Source organism: Petromyzon marinus, chromosome 11 (assembly GCF_048934315.1).
Source record: "Petromyzon marinus isolate PM22_M1 ecotype Great Lakes invasive population chromosome 11, UKy_Petmar_22M1.pri1.0, whole genome shotgun sequence".
In the NCBI taxonomy this organism is placed as follows: domain Eukaryota; kingdom Metazoa; phylum Chordata; class Hyperoartia; order Petromyzontiformes; family Petromyzontidae; genus Petromyzon; species Petromyzon marinus.
In genome coordinates, this window is record NC_133677.1 from 18,402,798 (window position 1) to 18,417,887 (window position 15,090).

Consider the following 15,090-nt stretch of genomic DNA (forward strand, 5'->3'; position numbering starts at 1 on the left):
AATTTTTTTCACTTTTTTCATGACCATTTTTTTTTTACCAGTCAAATTTTTTCATTAATGGCCACTCTTTTTTAAGCAGTTACTTTTTTTGATGGCCAATTATCTTTTTTAGTGGCCAATTTTTTCAGTTTGACTTTTTTACCATTTTGAATTAAAGCTTTCGTGACTGCAGGGATTCATATTCTTGGTTCCTTCGGTAAAGTCACGTAGAAGGGAATTTAATCGTTTTATGTTTTTATTATTATTATTTTTACCAGTCAAATTTTTTTATGGCCACTCATCTTTTTTTACTGGCAATTCTTTTACTGGTCTCTTTTTTTACGGGCCACCTACCTCTTCCGCCTCCTCCGCCTCCTTCTCCGCCTCCTCCTCAGCCTCCTCCTCCTCCGCCTCCTCGTCCGCCTCCTCCTCCGCCTCCTCCTCCGCCTCCTCCTCCGCCTCCTCCGCCTCCTCCGCCTCCTCCTCCGCCTCCTCCACCTCACTGTGTGATGGCCAATACATTTTTTTACTGACCAATTTTGTTTGACTTATCTTTCCTTTTTACGGGCCAATTTATTGTCACTTTTTTAATGGGCAATTTTTTTAACCGGTCACTTTTTTTGATGGCCACTTATCTTTTTTACTTGCCAATTTTTTTCGACTGCTCTTTTTTTATGGGCCAATTATTTTTTGGTAGGCCACTGTTTTTTTAATGGCCACTCTTTTTTAACCGGTCACTTTTTGGATGGCCATTCATCTTTTTTACCGGACAATTTTTTTCGACTGGTCTTTTTTTTATGGGCCAATTCTTTTTTGATTGACCACTTTTTTTTAATGGCCACTCTTTTTTAACCGGTCACTATTTTTGATGGCCATTTATCTTTTTTGCCAGCCAATTTTTTCACTTTTTTCATGACCATTTTTTTTTTACCAGTCAAATTTTTTCATTAATGGCCACTCTTTTTTAAGCAGTTACTTTTTTGATGGCCACTTATCTTTTTTAGAGGCCAATTTTTTCAGTTTGACTTTTTTACCATTTTGAATTAAAGCTTTCGTGACTGCAGGGATTCATATTCTTGGTTCCTTCGGTAAAGTCACGTAGAAGGGAATTTAATTGTTTTATGTTTTTATTATTTTATTTTTTTACCAGTCAAACTTTTTTATGGCCACTCATCTTTTTTTACTGGCCAATTATTTTACTGGTCTCTTTTTTTACAGGCCACCTACCTCTTCCGCGTCCTCCTCCGCCTCCACCTCCTCCTCCGCCTCCTCCGCCGCCTCCTCCTCCGCCTCCTCCTCCGCCTCCTCCTCCACCTCCTCCACCTCACTGTGTGATGGCCAATACATTTTTTTACTGACCAATTTTGTTTGACTTGTCTTTCCTTTTTACAGGCCAATTTTTTGTAGTCACTTTTTTTAATGGGCAATTTTTTTAACCGGTCACTTTTTTTGATGGCCACTTATCTTTTTAACTGGCCAATTTTTTTCGACTGGTCTTTTTTTACGGGCCAATTATTTTTTGGTAGGCCACTGTTTTTTTAATGGCCACTCTTTTTTAACTGGTCACTTTTTTGGATGGCCATTCATCTTTTTTACCGGCCAATTTTTTTCGACTGGTCTTTTTTTATGGGCCAATTCTTTTTTGATCGGCCACTTTTTTTTAATGGCCACTCTTTTTTAACCGGTCACTTTTTTTGATGGCCATTTATCTTTTTTGCCAGCCAATTTTTTTCACTTTTTTCATGACCATTTTTTTTCACCAGTCAAATTTTTTCATTAATGGCCACGCTTTTTTAAGCAGTTACTTTTTTTGATGGCCAATTATCTTTTTTAATGGCCAATTTTTTCAGTTTGACTTTTTTACCATTTTGAATTAAAGCTTTCGTGACTGCAGGGATTCATATTCTTGGTTCCTTCGGTAAAGTCACGTAGAAGGGAATTTAATTGTATTATGTTTTCATTATTTTATTTTTTTTACCAGTCAAATTTTTTTATGGCCACTCATCTGTTTTTTACTGGCAATTCTTTTACTGGTCTCTTTTTTTACGGGCCACCTACCTCTTCCGCCTCCTCCTCCGCCTCCTCCTCCGCCTCCTCCTCCGCCTCCTCCTCAGCCTCCTCCTCCTCCGCCTCCTCCTCCGCCTCCTCCTCCGCCTCCGCCTCCTCCGCCTCCTCCTCCGCCTCCTCCTCCAACTCCTCCTCTGCCTCCTCCACCTCACTGTGTGATGAGCAATACATTTTTTTACTGACCAATTTTGTTTGACTTGTCTTTCCTTTTTACGGGCCAATTTTTTGTAGTCACCTTTTTTAATGGGCAATTTTTTTAACGGGTCACTTTTTTTGATGGCCACTTATCTTTTTTACTTGCCAATTTTTTTCGACTGCTCTTTTTTAACAGGCCAATTATTTTTTGGTAGGCCACTGTTTTTTTAATGGCCACTCTTTTTTAACCGGTCACTTTTTTGGATGGCCATTCATCTCTTTTACCGGCCAATTTTTTTCGACTGGTCTTTTTTTTTATGGGCCAATTCTTTTTTGATCGGCCACATTTTTTTAATGGCCACTCTTTTTTAACCGGTCACTTTTTTTGATGGCCATTTATCTTTTTTACCGGCCAATTTTTTTCACTTTTTTCATGGCCATTTTTTTTTTACCAGTGAAATTTTTTCATTAATGGCCACTCTTTTTTAACCAGTCACTTTTTTTGATGGCCAATTATCTTTTTTAGTGGCCAATTTTTTCAGTTTGACTTTTTTTACCATTTTGAATTAAAGCTTTCGTGACTGCAGGGATTCATATTCTTGGTTCTTTCGGTAAAGTCACGTAGAAGGGAATTTAATTGTTTTATGTTTTTATTATTTTATTTTTTTTACCAGTCAAATTTTTTTATGGCCACTCATCTTTTTTTACTGGCAATTCTTTTACTGGTCTCTTTTTTTATGGGCCACCTACCTCTTCCGCCTCCTCCTCCGCCTCCTCCTCCGCCTCCTTCTCCGCCTCCTCCTCCTCCGCCTCCTCGTCCGCCTCCTCCTCCGCCTCCTCCTCCGCCTCCTCCTCCTCCTCCGCCTCCTCCTCCACCTCCTCCGCCTCCTCCTCCGCCTCCTCCGCCTACTCCTCCGCCTACTCCACCTCACTGTGTGATGAGCAATACATTTTTTTACTGACCAATTTTGTTTGACTTGTCTTTCCTTTTTACGGGCCAATTTTTTGTAGTCACCTTTTTTAATGGGCAATTTTTTTTAACGGGTCACATTTTTTGATGGCCACTTATCTTTTTTACTTGCCAATTTTTTTCGACTGCTCTTTTTTAACAGGCCAATTATTTTTTGGTAGGCCACTGTTTTTTTAATGGCCACTCTTTTTTAACCGGTCACTTTTTTGGATGGCTATTCATCTCTTTTACCGGCCAATTTTTTTCGACTGGTCTTTTTTTTTATGGGCCAATTCTTTTTTGATCGGCCACATTTTTTTAATGGCCACTCTTTTTTAACCGGTCACTTTTTTTGATGGCCATTTATCTTTTTTACCGGCCAATTTTTTTCACTTTTTTCATGGCCATTTTTTTTTTACCAGTCAAATTTTTTTATGGCCACTCATCTTTTTTTACTGGCAATTCTTTTACTGGTCTCTTTTTTTATGGGCCACCTACCTCTTCCGCCTCCTCCTCCTCCGCCTCCTTCTCCGCCTCCTCCTCAGCCTCCTCCTCCTCCGCCTCCTCGTCCGCCTCCTCCTCCGCCTCCGCCTCCTCCTCCGCCTCCTCCTCCTCCTCCTCCTCCTCCTCCGCCTCCTCCTCCACCTCCTCCGCCTCCTCCTCCGCCTCCTCCACCTCACTGTGTGATGGCCAATACATTTTTTTACTGACCAATTTTGTTTGACTTGTCTTTCCTTTTTACGGGCCAATTTTTTGTAGTCACTTTTTTTAATGGGCAATTTTTTTTACTGGTCACTTTTTTTGATGGCCACTTATCTTTTTTACTTGCCAATTTTTTTCGACTGCTCTTTTTTTATGGGCCAATTATTTTTTGGTAGGCCACTGTTTTTTTAATGGCCACTCTTTTTTAACCGGTCACTTTTTTGGATGGCCATTCATCTTTTTTACCGGCCAATTTTTTTCGACTGGTCTTTTTTTTATGGGCCAATTCTTTTTTGATCGGCCACTTTTTTTTAATGGCCACTCTTTTTTAACCGGTCACTTTTTTTGATGGCCAGCCAGCCAATTTTTTTCACTTTTTTCATGACCATTTTTTTTTTACCAGTCAAATTTTTTCATTAATGGCCACTCTTTTTTAACCAGTCACTTTTTTTGATGGCCAATTATCTTTTTTAGTGGCCAATTTTTTCAGTTTGACTTTTTTTACCATTTTGAATTAAAGCTTTCGTGACTGCAGGGATTCATATTCTTGGTTCCTTCGGTAAAGTCACGTAGAAGGGAATTTAATTGTATTATGTTTTCATTATTTTATTTTTTTTACCAGTCAAATTTTTTTATGGCCACTCATCTGTTTTTTACTGGCAATTCTTTTACTGGTCTCTTTTTTTACGGGCCACCTACCTCTTCCGCCTCCTCCTCCTCCTCCGCCTCCTCCTCCGCCTCCTCCTCAGCCTTCTCCTCCTCCGCCTCCTCCTCTGCCTCCTCCTCCGCCTCCTCCTCCGCCTCCCTGTGTGATGAGCAATACATTTTTTTACTGACCAATTTTGTTTGACTTGTCTTTCCTTTTTACGGGCCAATTTTTTGTAGTCACCTTTTTTAATGGGCAATTTTTTTAACGGGTCACTTTTTTTGATGGCCACTTATCTTTTTTACTTGCCAATTTTTTTCGACTGCTCTTTTTTAACAGGCCAATTATTTTTTGGTAGGCCACTGTTTTTTTAATGGCCACTCTTTTTTAACCGGTCACTTTTTTGGATGGCCATTCATCTCTTTTACCGGCCAATTTTTTTCGACTGGTCTTTTTTTTTATGGGCCAATTCTTTTTTGATCGGCCACATTTTTTTAATGGCCACTCTTTTTTAACCGGTCACTTTTTTTGATGGCCATTTATCTTTTTTACCGGCCAATTTTTTTCACTTTTTTCATGGCCATTTTTTTTTTACCAGTGAAATTTTTTCATTAATGGCCACTCTTTTTTAACCAGTCACTTTTTTTGATGGCCAATTATCTTTTTTAGTGGCCAATTTTTTCAGTTTGACTTTTTTACCATTTTGAATTAAAGCTTTCGTGACTGCAGGGATTCATATTCTTGGTTCTTTCGGTAAAGTCACGTAGAAGGGAATTTAATTGTTTTATGTTTTTATTATTATTTTTTTTTTACCAGTCAAATTTTTTTATGGCCACTCATCTTTTTTTACTGGCAATTCTTTTACTGGTCTCTTTTTTTATGGGCCACCTACCTCTTCCGCCGCCTCCTCCTCCGCCTCCTCCTCCGCCTCCGCCTCCTTCTCCGCCTCCTCCTCCTCCGCCTCCTCGTCCGCCTCCTCCTCCGCCTCCTCCTCCGCCTCCTCCTCCTCCTCCGCCTCCTCCTCCACCTCCTCCGCCTCCTCCTCCGCCTCCTCCGCCTACTCCTCCGCCTCCTCCACCTCACTGTGTGATGAGCAATACATTTTTTTACTGACCAATTTTGTTTGAGTTGTCTTTCCTTTTTACGGGCCAATTTTTTGTAGTCACCTTTTTTAATGGGCAATTTTTTTTAACGGGTCACTTTTTTTGATGGCCACTTATCTTTTTTACTTGCCAATTTTTTTCGACTGCTCTTTTTTAACAGGCCAATTATTTTTTGGTAGGCCACTGTTTTTTTAATGGCCACTCTTTTTTAACCGGTCACTTTTTTGGATGGCCATTCATCTCTTTTACCGGCCAATTTTTTTCGACTGGTCTTTTTTTTATGGGCCAATTCTTTTTTGATCGGCCACATTTTTTTAATGGCCACTCTTTTTTAACCGGTCACTTTTTTTGATGGCCATTTATCTTTTTTACCGGCCAATTTTTTTCACTTTTTTCATGGCCATTTTTTTTTTACCAGTGAAATTTTTTCATTAATGGCCACTCTTTTTTAACCAGTCACTTTTTTTGATGGCCAATTATCTTTTTTAGTGGCCAATTTTTTCAGTTTGACTTTTTTTACCATTTTGAATTAAAGCTTTCGTGACTGCAGGGATTCATATTCTTGGTTCTTTCCGTAAAGTCACGTAGAAGGGAATTTAATTGTTTTATGTTTTTATTATTTTTTTTTTTACCAGTCAAATTTTTTTATGGCCACTCATCTTTTTTTACTGGCAATTCTTTTACTGGTCTCTTTTTTTATGGGCCACCTACCTCTTCCGCCTCCTCCTCCTCCGCCTCCTTCTCCGCCTCCTCCTCAGCCTCCTCCGCCTCCTCGTCCGCCTCCTCCTCCGCCTCCTCCTCCGCCTCCTCCTCCTCCGCCTCCTCCTCCACCTCCTCCACCTCCTCCTCCGCCTCCTCCTCTGCCTCCTCCACCTCACTGTGTGATGGCCAATACATTTTTTTACTGACCAATTTTGTTTGACTTGTCTTTCCTTTTTACGGGCCAATTTTTTGTAGTCACTTTTTTTAATGGGCAATTTTTTTTACCGGTCACTTTTTTTGATAACCACTTATCTTTTTTACTTGCCAATTTTTTTCGACTGCTCTTTTTTTATGGGCCAATTATTTTTTGGTAGGCCACTGTTTTTTTAATGGCCACTCTTTTTTAACCGGTCACTTTTTTGGATGGCCATTCATCTTTTTTACCGGCCAATTTTTTTCGACTGGTCTTTTTTTTATGGGCCAATTCTTTTTTGATCGGCCACTTTTTTTTAATGGCCACTCTTTTTTAACCGGTCACTTTTTTTGATGGCCATTTATGTTTTTTGCCAGCCAATTTTTTTCACTTTTTTCATGACCATTTTTTTTTTACCAGTCAAATTTTTTCATTAATGGCCACTCTTTTTTAAGCAGTTACTTTTTTGGATGGCCAATTATCTTTTTTAGTGGCCAATTTTTTCAGTTTGACTTTTTTTACCATTTTGAATTAAAGCTTTCGTGACTGCAGGGATTCATATTCTTGGTTCCTTCGGTAAAGTCACGTAGAAGGGAATTTAATTGTATTATGTTTTCATTATTTTTTTTTTTACCAGTCAAATTTTTTTATGGCCACTCATCTGTTTTTTACTGGCAATTCTTTTACTGGTCTCTTTTTTTACGGGCCACCTACCTCTTCCGCCTCCTCCTCCTCCTCCGCCTCCTTCTCCGCCTCCTCCTCAGCCTCCTCCTCCTCCGCCTCCTCGTCCGCCTCCTCCTCCGCCTCCTCCTCCTCCGCCTCCTCCTCCGCCTCCTCCTCCTCCGCCTCCTCCTCCGCCTCCTCCACCTCACTGTGTGATGAGCAATACATTTTTTTACTGACCAATTTTGTTTGACTTGTCTTTCCTTTTTACGGGCCAATTTTTTGTAGTCACCTTTTTTAATGGGCAATTTTTTTAACGGGTCACTTTTTTTGATGGCCACTTATCTTTTTTACTTGCCAATTTTTTTCGACTGCTCTTTTTTAACAGGCCAATTATTTTTTGGTAGGCCACTGTTTTTTTAATGGCCACTCTTTTTTAACCGGTCACTTTTTTGGATGGCCATTCATCTCTTTTACCGGCCAATTTTTTTCGACTGGTCTTTTTTTTTATGGGCCAATTCTTTTTTGATCGGCCACATTTTTTTAATGGCCACTCTTTTTTAACCGGTCACTTTTTTTGATGGCCATTTATCTTTTTTACCGGCCAATTTTTTTCACTTTTTTCATGGCCATTTTTTTTTTACCAGTGAAATTTTTTCATTAATGGCCACTCTTTTTTAACCAGTCACTTTTTTTGATGGCCAATTATCTTTTTTAGTGGCCAATTTTTTCAGTTTGACTTTTTTTACCATTTTGAATTAAAGCTTTCGTGACTGCAAGGATTCATATTCTTGGTTCTTTCGGTAAAGTCACGTAGAAGGGAATTTAATTGTTTTATGTTTTTATTATTTTATTTTTTTTACCAGTCAAATTTTTTTATGGCCACTCATCTTTTTTTACTGGCAATTCTTTTACTGGTCTCTTTTTTTATGGGCCACCTACCTCTTCCGCCTCCTCCTCCTCCTCCGCCTCCTTCTCCGCCTCCTCCTCAGCCACCTCCTCGTCCGCCTCCTCCTCTGCCTCCTCCTCCTCCGCCTCCTCCTCCACCTCCTCCGCCTCCTCCTCCGCCTACTCCTCTGCCTACTCCTCCGCCTCCTCCACCTCACTGTGTGATGGCCAATACATTTTTTTACTGACCAATTTTGTTTGACTTGTCTTTCCTTTTTACGGGCCAATTTTTTGTAGTCACTTTTTTTAATGGGCAATTTTTTTTACCGGTCACTTTTTTTGATAACCACTTATCTTTTTTACTTGCCAATTTTTTTCGACTGCTCTTTTTTATGGGCCAATTATTTTTTGGTAGGCCACTGTTTTTTTAATGGCCACTCTTTTTTAACCGGTCACTTTTTTGGATGGCCATTCATCTTTTTTACCGGCCAATTTTTTTCGACTGGTCTTTTTTTTATGGGCCAATTCTTTTTTGATCGGCCACTTTTTTTTAATGGCCACTCTTTTTTAACCGGTCACTTTTTTTGATGGCCATTTATCTTTTTTGCCAGCCAATTTTTTTCACTTTTTTCATGACCATTTTTTTTTTACCAGTCAAATTTTTTCATTAATGGCCACTCTTTTTTAAGCAGTTACTTTTTTTGATGGCCAATTATCTTTTTTAGTGGCCAATTTTTTCAGTTTGACTTTTTTTACCATTTTGAATTAAAGCTTTCGTGACTGCAGGGATTCATATTCTTGGTTCCTTCAGTAAAGTCACGTAGAAGGGAATTTAATTGTATTATGTTTTCATTATTTTATTTTTTTTACCAGTCAAATTTTTTCATGGCCACTCATCTGTTTTTTACTGGCAATTCTTTTACTGGTCTCTTTTTTTACGGGCCACCTACCTCTTCCGCCTCCTCCTCCGCCTCCTTCTCCGCCTCCTCCTCAGCCTCCTCCTCCTCCGCCTCCTCGTCCGCCTCCTCCTCCTCCTCTGACTCCTCCTCCGCCTCCTCCACCTCACTGTGTGATGAGCAATACATTTTTTTACTGACCAATTTTGTTTGACTTGTCTTTCCTTTTTACGGGCCAATTTTTTGTAGTCACCTTTTTTAATGGGCAATTTTTTTAACGGGTCACTTTTTTTGATGGCCACTTATCTTTTTTAATTGCCAATTTTTTTCGACTGCTCTTTTTTAACAGGCCAATTATTTTTTGGTAGGCCACTGTTTTTTTAATGGCCACTCTTTTTTAACCGGTCACTTTTTTGGATGGCCATTCATCTCTTTTACCGGCCAATTTTTTTCGACTGGTCTTTTTTTTTATGGGCCAATTCTTTTTTGATCGGCCACATTTTTTTAATGGCCACTCTTTTTTAACCGGTCACTTTTTTTGATGGCCATTTATCTTTTTTACCGGCCAATTTTTTTCACTTTTTTCATGGCAATTTTTTTTTTACCAGTGAAATTTTTTCATTAATGGCCACTCTTTTTTAACCGGTCACTTTTTTTGATGGCCAATTATCTTTTTTAGTGGCCAATTTTTTCAGTTAGGCTTTTTTTACCATTTTGAATTAAAGCTTTCGTGACTGCAGGGATTCATATTCTTGGTTCTTTCGGTAAAGTCACGTAGAAGGGAATTTAATTGTTTTATGTTTTTATTATTTTGTTTTTTTTACCAGTCAAATTTTTTTATGGCCACTCATCTTTTTTTACTGGCAATTCTTTTACTGGTCTCTTTTTTTATGGGCCACCTACCTCTTCCGCCTCCTCCTCCTCCACCTCCTTCTCCGCCTCCTCCTCAGCCTCCTCCTCCTCCGCCTCCTCGTCCGCCTCCTCCTCCGCCTCCTCCTCCGCCTCCTCCTCCTCCGCCTCCTCCTCCACCTCCTCCACCTCCTCCTCCGCCTCCTCCGCCTACTCCTCCGCCTCCTCCACCTCACTGTGTGATGGCCAATACATTTTTTTACTGACCAATTTTGTTTGACTTGTCTTTCCTTTTTACGGGCCAATTTTTTGTAGTCACTTTTTTTAATGGGCAATTTTTTTTACCGGTCACTTTTTTTGATGGCCACTTATCTTTTTTACTTGCCAATTTTTTTCGACTGCTCTTTTTTTATGGGCCAATTATTTTTTGGTAGGCCACTGTTTTTTTAATGGCCACTCTTTTTTAACCGGTCACTTTTTTGGATGGCCATTCATCTTTTTTACCGGCCAATTTTTTTCGACTGGTCTTTTTTTTTTATGGGCCAATTCTTTTTTGATCGGCCACTTTTTTTTAATGACCACTCTTTTTTAACCGGTCACTTTTTTTGATGGCCATTTATCTTTTTTGCCAGCCAATTTTTTTCACTTTTTTCATGACCATTTTTTTTTTACCAGTCAAATTTTTTCATTAATGTCCACTCTTTTTTAACCAGTCACTTTTTTTGATGGCCAATTATCTTTTTTACTGGCCAATTTTTTCAGTTTGACTTTCTTTACCATTTTGAATTAAAGCTTTCGTGACTGCAAGGATTCATATTCTTGGTTCTTTCGGTAAAGCCACGTAGAAGGGAATTTAATTGTTTTGTATATATATATTTTTACCAGTCAAACTTTTTCATGGCCACTCATCTTTTTTTACTGGTCAATTATTTTACTGGTCTCTTTTTTTACAGGCCACCTACCTCTTCCGCCTCCTCCTCCGCCTCCTCCGCCTCCTCCACCTCACTGTGTGATGGCCAATACATTTTTTTACTGACCAATTTTGCTTGACTGGTCTTTCCTTTTTTACGGGCCAATTTTTTGTAGTCATTTTTTTTAATGGGCAATTTTTTTAACCGGTCACTTTTTTTGATGGCCACTTATCTTTTTTACTGGCCAATTTTTTTCGACTGGTCTTTTTTTACGGGCCAATTATTTTTTGGTAGGTCACTGTTTTTTTAATGGCCACTCTTTTTTAACCGGTCACTTTTTTGGATGGCCTTTCATCTTTTTTACCGGCCAATTTTTTTCGATTGGTATTTTTTTTATGGGCCAATTCTTTTTTGATCGGCCACTTTTTTAATGGCCACTGATTTTTTAACCGGTCACTTTTATTGATGGCCATTTATCTTTTTTACCGGCCAAATTTTTTCACTTTTTTCATGACCATTTTTTTTTACCAGTCAGATTTTTTCAATAATGGCCACTCTTTTTTAACCAGTCACTTTTTTTGATGGCCAATTATCTTTTTTACTGGCCAATTTTTTCAGTTTAACTTTTTTACCATTTTGAATTAAAGCTTTCGTGACTGCAGGGATTCATATTCTTGGTTCTTTCGGTAAAGTCACGTAGAAGGGAATTTAATTGTTTTATATATATATTTTTTACCAGTCAAACTTTTTTTATGGCCACTCATCTTTTTTTTCCTGGCAATTATTTTACTGGTCTCTTTTTTTATGGGCCACCTACCTCTTCCGCCTCATCCTCCTCCTCCGCCTCCGCCTCCTCCTCCGCCGCCTCCTCCTCCGCCTCCTCCGCCTCCTCCTCCGCCTCCTCCACCTCACTGTGTGATGGCCAATACATTTTTCTACTGACCAATTTTGTTTGACTGGTTTTTCCTTTTTACGGGCCAATTTTTTGTAGTCACTTTTTTTAATGGGCAATTTTTTTAACCGGTCACTTTTTTTGATGGCCACATATCTTTTTAACTGGCCAATTTTTTTCGACTGGTCTTTTTTTACGGGCCAATTATTTTTTGGTAGGCCACTTTTTTAATCGCCACTGTGGCCAATTTTTTTCAACTGGTCTTTTTTTACGGGCCAATTATTTTTTGGTAGGCCACTTTTTTTAATGGCCACTCTTTTTTAACTGGTCACTTTTTTGGATGGCCATTCATCTTTTTTATCGTCCAATTTTTTTCGACTGGTCTTTTTTTTATGGGTCAATTCTTTTTTGATCGGCCACTTTTTTTAATGGTCACCCTTTTTTAGCCAGTCACTTTTTTTGATGGCCAATTATCTTTTTTACTGGCCAATTTTTTCAGTTTGACCTTCTTTACCATTTTGAATTAAAGCTTTCGTGACTGCAAGGATTCATATTCTTGGTTCTTTCGGTAAAGTAACGCGTGTAACACTCACACGAGTGTAACACTCACACGAGTGAAACACTCGCACGAGTTTAACACTCGCACGAGCGTAACACTCGCACGAGTGAAACACTCACAATAGTGTAACACTCACACGAGTGTAGCACTCACACGAGTGTAGCACTCACACGAATGAAACACTCACACTAGTGTTACACTCACACGAGTGTAGCACTCACACGAGTGTAGCACTCACACGAGTGTAGCACTTACACGAGTGTTACACTCACACGAGTGTTACACTCACACGAGTGTTACACTCACACGAGTATTACACTCACACGAGTGTAACACTCACACTAGTGAAACACTCACACGAGTGTAACACTAACACTAGTGTAACACTCACACGAGTGAAACGCTCACACGAGTGAAACACTCACTCGATTGTAACACTCACTCGAGTGAAACACTCACACGAGCGAAACACTAACTCGAGTGAAACACTCACACGAGTGTAACACTCACACGAGTGAACGTGACACTCACACGACTGAAACACTCACTCGACTGAAACACTCACACGAGTGTAACACTCACTCGACTGAAACACTCACATGAGTGTAACACTCACTCGAGTGAAACACTCACACGAGTGAAACACTCACTCGATTGTAACACTCACACGAGTGAAACACTCACTCGAAAGAAACACTCACACGAGCGAAACACTAACTCGAGTGAAACACTCAAACGAGTGTAACACTCACACGAGTGAACGTGACACTCACACGAGTGAAACACTCACACGAGTGTAGCACTCACTCGAGTGAAACACTCACTCGACTGAAACAATCACACGAGTGAAACACTCACACGAGTGAAACTCACACGAGTCGCTCTAACACTCAGATGAGTGAAACACTCACTCGAGTGAACCTCACACGAGTCGCTCAAACACTCACATGAGTGAAACACTCACTCGAGTGAAACACTCACTCGAGTGTAACACTCACTCGACTGTAACACTCACTCGACTGTAACACTCACTCGACTGTAACACTCACACGAGTCGCTCTAACACTCACACGAGTGAAACACTCACACGAGTGAAACACTCACACGAGTAAAACACTCACACGAGTGTAACACTCGCACAAGTGTAACACTCGCACGAGTGTAACACTCGCACGAGTGAAACACTCGCACTAGTGTAACACTCACACGAGTGTAACACTCGCACGAATGAAACACTCGCACGAGTGTAACACTCGCACGAGTGTTACACTCGCACGAGTGTAACACTCGCACGAGTGTAACACTCACTAGTGAAACACTCAAAATAGTGAAACACTCACACAAGTGTAACACTCACTCGACTGAAACACTCACACGAGTGAAACACTCACTCGACTGAAACACTCACACGAGTGTAACACTCACACGAGTGAAACACTCACACGAGTCGCTCTAACACTCACATGAGTGAAACACTCACACAAGTGAAACACTCACACGAGTGTAACACTCACACGAGTCGCTCTAACACTCACACGAGTGAAACACTCACACTAGTGTTACACTCTCACGAGTGTTACACTCATACGAGTGAAACACTCACACTAGTGTAACACTCACACGAGTGTAACACTCGCACGAGTGTAACACTCACACTAGTGAAAGTGACACAAACACGAGTGAAACACTCACACGAGTGTTACACTTACACGAGTGTAACACTCACACGAGTGTTACACTCACACGAGTGAAACACTCACACGAGTGTTACACTCACACGAGTGAAACACTCGCGCAAGTGAAACACTTACACGAGTGTTACACTCACACGAGTGTAGCACTCACACGAGTGTTACACTCACACGAGTGAAACACTCACACGAGTGAAACACTCACACTAGTGTTACACTCACCCTAGTGTTACACTCCCACTAGTGTTACACTCACACGAGTGTAGCACTCACACGAGTGTTACTCACACGAGTGTTACACTCACACTAGTGTTACACTCACACGAGTGTTACACTCACACGAGTGTTACACTCACACTAGTGTTACACTCACACGAGTGTTACACTCACACGAATGAAACACTCACACTAGTGTTACACTCACACGAGTGTAGCACTCACACGAGTGTTACACTCACACGAGTGTTACACTCACACGAGGGTAGCACTCACACGAGTGAAACACTCACACGAGTGTTACACTCATATGAGTGTTACACTCACACGAGTGAAACACTCAAACGAGTGTTACACTCACACGAGTGTAACACTCACACTAGTGTAACACTCACACGAGTGTAGCACTCACACGAGTGTAGCACTTACACGAATGTTACACTCACACGAGTGTAGCACTCACACGAGTGTTACTCACACGAGTGTTACACTCACACTAGTGTAACACTCACACTAGTTTTACACTCACACGAGTATTACACTCACACGAGTGTAGCACTCGCACGAGTGTAACACTCACTAGTGAAACACTCACACTAGTGTTACACTCACCCTAGTGTTACACTCATACTAGTGTTACACTCATACGTGTGTAGCACTCACACGAGTGAAACACTCACACGAGTGTAACACTCACACGAGTGAAACACTCACACGAGTGTTACACTCACACGAGTGTAACACTCACACTAGTGTAACACTCACACGAGTGTTACACTCACACGAGTGTTACACTCACACGAGTGTAGCACTCACACGAGTGTTACACTCACACGAGTGTAGCACTCACACGAATGAAACACTCACACTAGTGTTACACTCACACGAGTGTAGCACTCACACGAATGAAACACTCACACTAGTGTTACACTCACACGAGTGTAGCGCTCACACGAGTGTTACACTCACACGAGTGTTACACTCACACGAGTGTAGCAATCACACGAGCATTACACTCACACGAGTATTACACTCACACGAGTGTTACA